We start from the raw sequence: 9,694 nt of genomic DNA on the forward strand, positions 1-9,694 counted from the left end.
TCTTTTTCAATATGTACCAGCTTTTTCCTTATCAGTTTTTTCCTTTATCGTTTTTAGACTCATCCATTATCTGACTCATTTCTTACCCCTAGTGTATGGGATTCAGAAATCTTTTCCTGTTTTCTGCTCATCTCTTTAATTTTTTAATCCTTTATTTTGATGATTAGGAATTTCACTTTTAATGCTTTCTGATTTTTTGAAGAAACAATTTTATGTATTTTTCCTTAACAAAACAAGGTTACTTTCTTGCTTTAAAATAAATTTTAATAAACATATTTGAGTTTATTTATTTATTTACTTATTTACTGTGAATCTTTGCTTTTATTTGGAGAACTGACTGACCCAAAGAGTTCTTCCTCCCACCATTGTCCCTGGTTTGGGCTTATATGGTTTTTGTTTTTCTATACTGCTTTTATTTATATTAAAACCCCGGTTGGTATACATGTGCCTGCTATCTAGCTGTAGTGGCTGTAAAGTTTTTTTACAATGATAGGGGGATCAAACACTTTCCCACTTCAGGGCCCTGAGTTCATGTCATTTCTTCCATGACACAGTAGAATATAGAAACTCAATGGTAGAGCTGAGCTTATCATGTTGAAGGTAGTAGGTTCAATCTATCTCTGTCCCAGAAAACAGCTCCTTGTACCTCAGTCATTGTCGTCATCGCTCTTCCTCACCACCTCCTCTGGTGCCTTGGCATCCTGTTCATCTTCCCTCAACCCTGCAAAGAAGTCGTCCGTGCTCCAAGCTTTCCTGCTCAAGGCAAGAACTGGCCTTCCCTTTTTCTTGTGTCACCCATATCCCTCCACAACCACAGTTCGAAGCTGAGTCATATCCCAAAAACTTGAGGCGCTGGTCATGGCCACTACTGGCCATAAAGTGGCCACAATGGGATAGGGCTAGCACCTCCACAGGCTCCCCAGCATGCCGGCCTACGGTGCCTACCACACGGCTTGGCAGGATGTTCACAGCCCTAATGATTCCATCCTTGGAGCCAGTGCACAGCAGATTCTCCCTGACTGGAACCATGCAGTCAATGGACTATGCTCTCAGGGCAAAGCGGTCACTTGTAGCCTCCAAACCATTCCAATTGAAGAGGTAGATGGTCCCCTCGCTAGATCCACAGGCCACCTTCTTCTCGTATTTCATGAGGGCGATGGCAGTTAGATCTCTGTGAGTAACTCAAACCAGTGTCTCTTGATGTTGAAGAGGCAAGGCAGCCACCTCCACTGGCTGTCAGAGGCAGCTTTTTGGCTGGGTGTAGAGCCATGTCAGCAATGTGCTCCTTATGCCGCCGTATATCCATCAAAGGGCCCTCTTTACGCTGGTCCCATAGCGGGATGCCACCAGTGTCGTCCCCAGTAACCAAAACATCCTCATCTACAAGCAGCAGACTGTTAATAGGGGCACTGTGAGCCTTGGGAATTTGTCTTTCCAATTGTCCCTGTTCTTCATCTAATGCATCGATTGCTTTGTCCTTAGAGACAGTAAGTAACAAGTTTCTGCCCATCCTTTGAGAAGACAACTGCTCGGTAGGACTTGAGGTGCTGTCCCGAGGACCAGAGTTCTTTGGTTTCTCTCTCCTGACAAGAGTAGGCAAAGATGAACACGTTCCCGTCCACGTCCCCTGCTGCCAGCAGATCTCGAGTCGGGTGGAATGCCATGCCACTGGCTGGGCTTCCAGCACGATGTCTTCTGGGGCATGACGGATCTGGGGTGCTGCCTTTGTGGAGTCAAGGTCTTCCTCTTCATTGTCTGAGTCCTCTGCAGGACTCTCCTCACACGTGGGGTCGGTCCATAGGATCTACATGCGCTGGGAAACCAACTACATGGACAGGGGCGTGGCCCAAGTCCATATTTGAGTTTCTAACATGGCCATATAGCCAGGTCAGAACGCTGAAGCACATTAATGTGTCTGTTTTCTAATATAACTGAAGTCTTTAGAATAATACACTTTTCTTCATGGTGAATATTCTGCATCTAGACACGTTCATCTATGAGCTTGCACATTGCGATTTTGTCTCACGTCATGCTGTTTCTCTTCTCCTTCCCAGTCTGGTAACCACTGTTTTAATTTTCCATATTTCTATAATGGTTACTTATGTTTTCAGCGTACATGTGCAAATGGTATGGGATATTTCTCTTTCTGTAACTGTCTTTTTTCATGTCCTTCAGGTCTATCCGTGTTTCGGAAGATGGCAGGGATCCCTTTTTTTTCAGGTCACATGCCAAACAACTTTCAGCTGTGTTTACTGATCACGTTCCTTTTACTCATGTGCCTGTTGACACACATTTATGCGGTTTCCACGCTTTAGATTCGATAAATAATCTTGCAGTGGACATAGGGTGCAGCTGTCTTTCCCAGGCAGTGATTTAATTTCCTGTGGATATATATCCAGAAGAGGGATTTCTGGGTCATGTGGGAATCATCCTTGTATTTATTTTCTTATAGCTTTTGAAATTGTCTTCGGTGGGGAGGGGATGATAATATTATGTTGAGTGTGCAGTATCTCCCACTGGTTCTGTTGTACTTTTCCCTGATATTAGTGGTATTGTATACTGTCTTGCATATTTATGGGCTGTCTTTGGAGCAATGTCTGTTCCAGTCCTTTGTAGATTTTTTAATCTTTTTCTGTTACTCTTCAGAGTGCCTTATAAATTTTGCCATCTCCCGTACTAGTTCTGGGAAGCTTCAAACAAATAAATGTCTACTTACCCCGGACTGCTAACTGAAAACGGTCTAAGCACAGATAGTACTAAAGTCCAATTTGGTGAACCAGTGAGTTTTATTGGGACTACTTACAAAATACTGGTGAGAGGTTTCTTACAGAAATGACATACAGACAACTGTATCATCAAAGTCCACCCCAGTGTGAGGGACAGCTCAAGGAACTGAATATCCCTAGGATGTGCTACACAGCATGCGGGAAGCTCAACAGGTTGGAAGATGCACTTTCCCTGTGGCCTCCTTCGGCTGAGCTGCTTACAGGCAATTTGGCTGGACTTTGTTGCTTCTAGGCAGTTCAGCCTGGCTCTGACTGGTCTCAGTTTTATCCATCCTGCTAGACCTGAACCTCTTCTAGTTAGTGCAGCATACCTATAAGCCTTTTTATTTCAGCTTGTCTTGTTTGAGAATGACTCTCAGTAGGCTTTACCGCTTTTATAGTCTTGGGGAAGAAGGGCCTAGTGAATGTGGTCAGTTTCAGGGACTTCCTGAAACAATTCTGCGTCATTTTCTTTCTGCCACAATGAGCTTTCTTTCAGGGTAAAGTGTTTCTCCTCCCCCTAGCACATCCAGTTGTTTTACCTCCTTGTAAACATCCTGCTCTACAATATCCTGTTGTGTTTCATTTTCCCCTTATATCCATGTCTTATGTTTCCCTCCAAGATGGAAGGCTTTAATCTCGGAGGAAATAGCTGTACGACACTATTAGATATGCGATTTGTGAACATTACCCCACAGTCTTATTGCTTTCCATTTTAGATGATTATGTCATTTCCTGTGGCTTCTAATGCTTTATTTAAGAAATCTTACTCCCAAACTCATGAAGGTGTTCGACATAATTCTCACCAACCAACCCTTGAAAATTTGCTTGTTTACATAGGATTTCAGGGTGTGAGTTAATCACTATTTCTCCTATACCCATAGTGAAGGAACTCTAGTCAGCCTGGGTGTGGCAAACATGGCTCTGGCAGGCCTTGTCTTTCTCTGCCTTGCTAACAACTGTAAGATTACATCCCTAAAGCTAAACACCAAGGTCTATTCCCAAGTTTGGTCACTTTCCCCTCCTGAGGCTGACTAGCAGGGTTCAGCAATCAAAAGCCCCCTTTGACTCACCTAATAACACGCCCAATTAAAATTATACATCTTTACCTTTATAAACTGCAGTTTTCCTATTGGCTACTTCTGTCTCCCCTCTATCCAGAGGAATTCCATTGTCCTTCTCTTGGACAAATACCCCTTCCCTGTCTCTCCTGTACGCTTCTCCTTCTCCCTCATCCTCTATATCCTTTCTTTGTCTCTTATCTCTACCCTCTGTCCCTCTGGGGTAAATGAATCTTCTTTTTGCTGAGAACTTGTTCTTGCAGAGTACTGAGCTGATATCAATACTTTCACAGAGTCTATCCAGTTCTTCTAGTACTACTTATTGGCTTGTTTTTGATCAATCTATATACTGTCTCATATAACAACTTCCCTTATTTCCTTTAAAATATAAGCAATCTGACATCATACATTAATGTTAGCTTGATTTTGAGCTCTTGAGCTTTTCTAAGGTGCCATAAAAAAAATCAAACTCTGATCTCAGTTGCCATATTAAAATGATGAATGAGAGCAGAAAATAATTTCTGATGATAAAGATGTTTGCGATTTCTTTGCCAAGGTTTTAAAATATTCTTTTGCAGGAGATTACAAAAAGGATCAGAATATCATGTCATTTGCTTGCTCATATAGATATTTAAATTTTGAATGCTGAGGGAATTTGACCATCTGAGGAGAGATTATCCAAGGAAGAGAGTAAGCAAACAAACAGAGAACTAGATAGCTGAATGTAGAAGACAGTTTGGATATGTCAAATGGCTAGCAACTAGATACCAATTTTTTTTGTGAATATTTTTGATTAAAAGATAAAAACAAAAGTATATCTTCTCCATGACAGATTTCTCCTGTGACTTAGAGGACAGGATAATTTAGCAAGCGGTAACAACAAAACTATCCAATCTACCAAAAAATGAAAGCCGTAGAAAACTTGCTATAATAGGGGTCTCTCTTGAACCCTCATCTAGAAAATTTGGCGAGCTTAATTTTTTTCCCTTAGCATGGACTTATTATAACATATGTTACTTTTTAATCTAGGAAAAGTAAGCACAAGTTACTTTTCCTAGATTAAAAAGGTCCCTTTCCAGCTACACGGTTACGTCTCTCTCTCTGGACAAACATTATCAGGCTTGAAGGATGGCATTCCTTTACCTTCTCATGCAATGCCAAGGCTTAAAAATCCCTCTTGTGGTTTTTTCCTTTACAAACCCCCTTCACTTAGACCTGGGGGTTCACTCTCCTTTCTGTTCAATCAGGAAGGTTGGTGGCTCAAGCTCAAGCTTGAATAAAGACCTTCATGCGATTACATCGGGTTATGATTCCCGGTGGTCTCTTTGGGGTTTTTACAATCTGGACACAGCACTCTTGTACTCCTGGTGATTACTCCTGGTTAATGTTGTATTGGAGATCAATCCCAGGGCTTCATGTGTGCTAGGTCAGCACTCTACCAAGTTGGCTACATCCCTGGTCCTCTTGAAGTTTCAAAGTATTTTAAATCCTCTGGAGCAACCACTTCTGGCCAAAACCAAATGGATCCTGCTCTCTTGGTTCATTAGTTTGTTGCTTCATTTTTTTAAAAATAAAATTTAGTTTTTCAATCACTTCCCCCCATCTTTACATGTGTGATGTGTGTGCATGCATGTGTGTAGGTATATGTATTTGTGAGTTTGTGGCATATGGGTGCCCCAGCATTTGGAGGCTATAAATTGATGTCTGGAGTCTTCTTCAGTCACTCTTCACCCTTAATCGTTGAGCCAGGGACTCTCAATCAAAACAAGATCTCACACATATGGCTAGTTTTACCAGCCAGCTTGCTCCTGGGTCCTCTGTGTCTGCTTTCTGAGCTGTAGGTGGGGCCTGGACTTCAGTCTTCACACTTGCACAGCAAGTGCTTTAGTCAAAGAGCCATGCATGCCCTCAGCTCTTCTATTACCCTGCCCATTCACTATGATATTCCTTCATAGACACAAACACCCAGAGGTTATATGTTGGTCAGTGTGTGATAGGATAGAGATGTGGCTACCTTCCTTCCATGTTCAACTTAAATATTTGAGTAGTAGCAAGGATGTATATTTTAGATTTCTCTCACATCCATCAGATCACTCCTTCTACCTAGCTGTTGCTGTTGGTAGGATCAGCCCACTGCCCTCTTTCTCTCTGTGTAGTTTGTGTGTGTGTGACTATCTGTCTATCTGTCTTTTTTCTCTCTCTATGGGTCTCTCTTTCTATCTCTCCCATTTCCTATGTTCTCGTTCTCTCTCTCTCTCTCTCTCTCTCTCTCTCTCTCTCTCTCTCTCCATGCTTCTTTTAGCCTTTAATTATTTAGGATCTAGCTCTGAATTCTGTGAACGGTAGATCTGACAAATTCAATCTTTAAATTTCTGTAAGTCTTGACTTTCCTTTACCATGTTACAATAAAAAATAAAATGCAAATGACTCTTTTGGAAGGGCAATGGTTCAGTGTCACTTGTAATATGAGAACTGATAAAATGAACAGCATAGAAATAGATTATCCCATGGAAGAATATTGGCTAATTTGAACCAATGCTTGTTAGTATATATATATATATATATATATATATATATATATATATATATAAAACCCAGCATTTGGATGCTCAGGAAAGTATCCCAGTGGCTATGAGTAGCTGTTCCTTCTTCAGAGTGGAGAAAAGAAATTTGGATGGTTTGAAAATACTTAGTCTTAAATCAATAACCATAAGGAATACTAAAATAACACAAAACCCTTTCATTTCAAAAAAGGACAAGAGGGGCTAGTTTTTAATAGATTTTAATGAAAATTACATTTCAATCCATAGAAGTGGCCTTTTAAAAAATCTTTTTAACATATTCAAAAGAACCATTTTGATAAATATCTGATGGGACAGTGTGAAGTGCTTACTATTTTGATGTCATTATGATCTGACATTATCTGAGGAAGTAATTTAAAGTATTTCATTAGATGAATGACTTGATGAGATTACACATAGCTCAGAAAGGTGACACATCGTGGTCAAAATCAGTTCAAGGAAGCTTGCACTGACTTAGCACATCATGAAGTTACCCACACATGGACAAACAATTACCACTCTCAATAAAATAAAGCTATGATTTCATACTTAAATTTATAATAAGTAAAGAGTACTGAAAAGGATGGCCATCCAGGGACGGCCCCACCTGGGGATCATCCTGTCTGCGGACACCAAACCCCAACACTGTTGTTGTTGCCAAGAGGCAGACAGGGACCTGGTGTGGCTGTTCCTTGGGAGGTTATCTGACAAATGCAGATGCGGATGCTTGGAACCAACCTTTCCACTGAGCTTGGGAGGACTGGAAGAGCAGAGGGGGATTGAAACCCCATAGGAAGAACAAGGTCAGCTGCATGGGTCACCCAGTGCTCCCAGGAACTAGACCACCAATCAAGGACTGTACAGGGAGGGCTCTGGGGTTCCAGATACATAGGTAGCAGAGGATGTCCTTGTCTGACATCAATGGGAGGGAGGCCCTTTGTCCTGTTTGATGCCCCAGCTTAGTGGAATGGTGGAGTAGAGGGGCAGAAGTGGGAGAGTGGGTTGGGGAGTACCTTCATAGAGGCAAAGGGGACAAGGCAGAGGGTGGATGTGGGATGGGGGTTTGTGGAAGGGTAACGGAGAAGTAGTGGGGGGTGTGGAATATGAGTTGAGATGTAAACAAATGGAATGATTAATTAAAAAAAAGAAAGAAAAGAAAAAAGAGAAAAGGATGGTTATACTTTGTATAGATCAGTCAAATCTTTAGAATTAAAGTAACAAAAAATAATTGTCAAGGTCTAGTTAGAGAAGAGTGTTGCCTTTATTTGAATTAACTATTTAAATCAAATAAATCAATTTAGTTACCTCTAGAAATGAGGTTTTCCCTCTCCACAACTTCTGTAGAAGTTAATACCTCTGTAGATGCTTGATAGCATCCAGACAAACATGCGAACGAACTCGGGGCCTTATCCAAAGTAGTTCTCTGTTTTAAGAACTCATTCCTCTGTTGGGTATTAAAAATTGAACGTGAGTTAACTGAAGTGTTACAAAAATGAAAGACATAAATGCAGTTGAATTAGCACCCTCAGAACAAGAGGAGTGCTTTGCTTTGCTGCGCCTGGCTCTAATGTGAGGTTTAAAACTGTGATTTTTTCCAGCTTGAGTGTGACTCTAAAATCTTCTCCTTGCTAGAGATTCCCACAGGAAATTGCAGCTTCATGGATCTGGGTTAGAGCCTGTTAACTTTTGACAGGTACCCTCAAGGATTCTGGTAATTGTGGTCCAATCTGAGGAATTCCGGCTGCTGCTCTCAGCGGCTTCTTGTATGTAGCACTCCTTCCACTTTTCACCAACACGGATGGAGATGAGACCACAGCACAACACTTTCTACTCTCAAGCCCTCTAGTCTGCACAGTCGGATTAAATTAGTCTCATTTAGTAACGGACCAGAAAAAGGAGATAGTGAAGAAGATTGAGTGTATTAAGGATGGATTTTTTTTTTCATTTTGCCATTAAGAAAGTTTCAAAGTTTTCAATATCTCAATAGAAAAAGAAACCAAATGGACTTAACTTTACTCTGCCTTAGGAACAACATATGGGACTTCCCGGGCGCTCCGTATTTGCTGACTGCGGTTTAAGGAATTACAAAATAAAGTCCAATTAAATAACACAAGTGAGCAATACTCTTGGAGATGACATATGGGGGAGGAGGCTGATAGTTATAGAGTTACAGTTACTTTATGTATAGTTATATATATTATATAGTTATAGCATATAGTTATTGACATTTCTCAGACAATTTTATCAGTATGATTGGCTTCTCACCAAACACCACTCCTCACACCTCTCAGTGCGCATGGACTAATATCTAAAATAGTCACAGTAGAGGAACGGGCTGAGAAGAGAGATTTACTAACCACGCATCAAAGCTTATTTTGTTGGATGGGAAAAATCACGGTAACAGGAATGGATACAGCAAGGTGTGGCATGATCACCTCTAACCGCATAGCTCGAGGAGGGTTTCACAGTTGATAGGAGAGAGGGATCTGAAATTGTGAGTTAATGTCAGTCCTTAGAAATCATGGTGAATTTTCCTTTATAAAGCACTGTTAAAGGTTAAATTAAACTGTATGTACAGAACCATTATTACTAATTATTTGTATTACATGTCTTATCCAGTGTTACTAATATACATCCTATACAATTTACATCCTATTACTAGACATGTAATTTATTTTTTTAGATGGTTGATGCTCATATTTAATATTTGTCAGCACTTTGAGCAGTTGTAAGAACAAGAAAGGAGAAGAGGAATTGGATAATCCATGATCTCCTCTGAGTCAGTAGTCTGTCTTTGGGTTTTGCATAATCCTCCCAGTATTTATAATGTACATGAGACAGCCCTGACTTCTGAAACCTTTCTAACTTAAAATTGATAGAAGTGATGAAGGTCAGATAAAGACCCCCGCAGCTTTACTTCCCTCTCAGCCCTTGCCAAGTCTCCAACCGACGATAGACAACTGGACGGAGGTGCGAGCTTCAAATGCGTTCCTATTCTTTCTCTGTCTTTAGGGAAAAAAAAATCTGTTGAGATTAGTGACCCAGTGAAAGTCGGAGCAGAGTGTTGACAACGATGCTCAAGGCGACAACCAACATCCTTTTATATCTGTAGAATTTTGTGGAAACTGCTAATTATGCTATTAAAACTTTTTAGATCACAGACCACAACTTCACCGTGCATTATTTGTGTATCAAGCTAAGTAGCCGAGGTGTACATATTTAGGAATTAGACAAGCTATTCTCATTCTGGCTAGGAATTGAGTGTGTTTCTTCCCCTCCTCCTCCTCCTCCTCCTCCTCCTCCTCCT

The 9,694-nt window shown here is 40.9% G+C and overlaps 1 pseudogene; it reads right to left on the reverse strand.

The window, feature by feature from the left end:
- Gm13700 (predicted gene 13700) lies at positions 404–1,851 on the reverse strand (annotated as a pseudogene).

Source organism: Mus musculus, chromosome 2 (genome assembly GCF_000001635.26).
Source record: "Mus musculus strain C57BL/6J chromosome 2, GRCm38.p6 C57BL/6J".
NCBI lineage: Eukaryota > Metazoa > Chordata > Mammalia > Rodentia > Muridae > Mus > Mus musculus.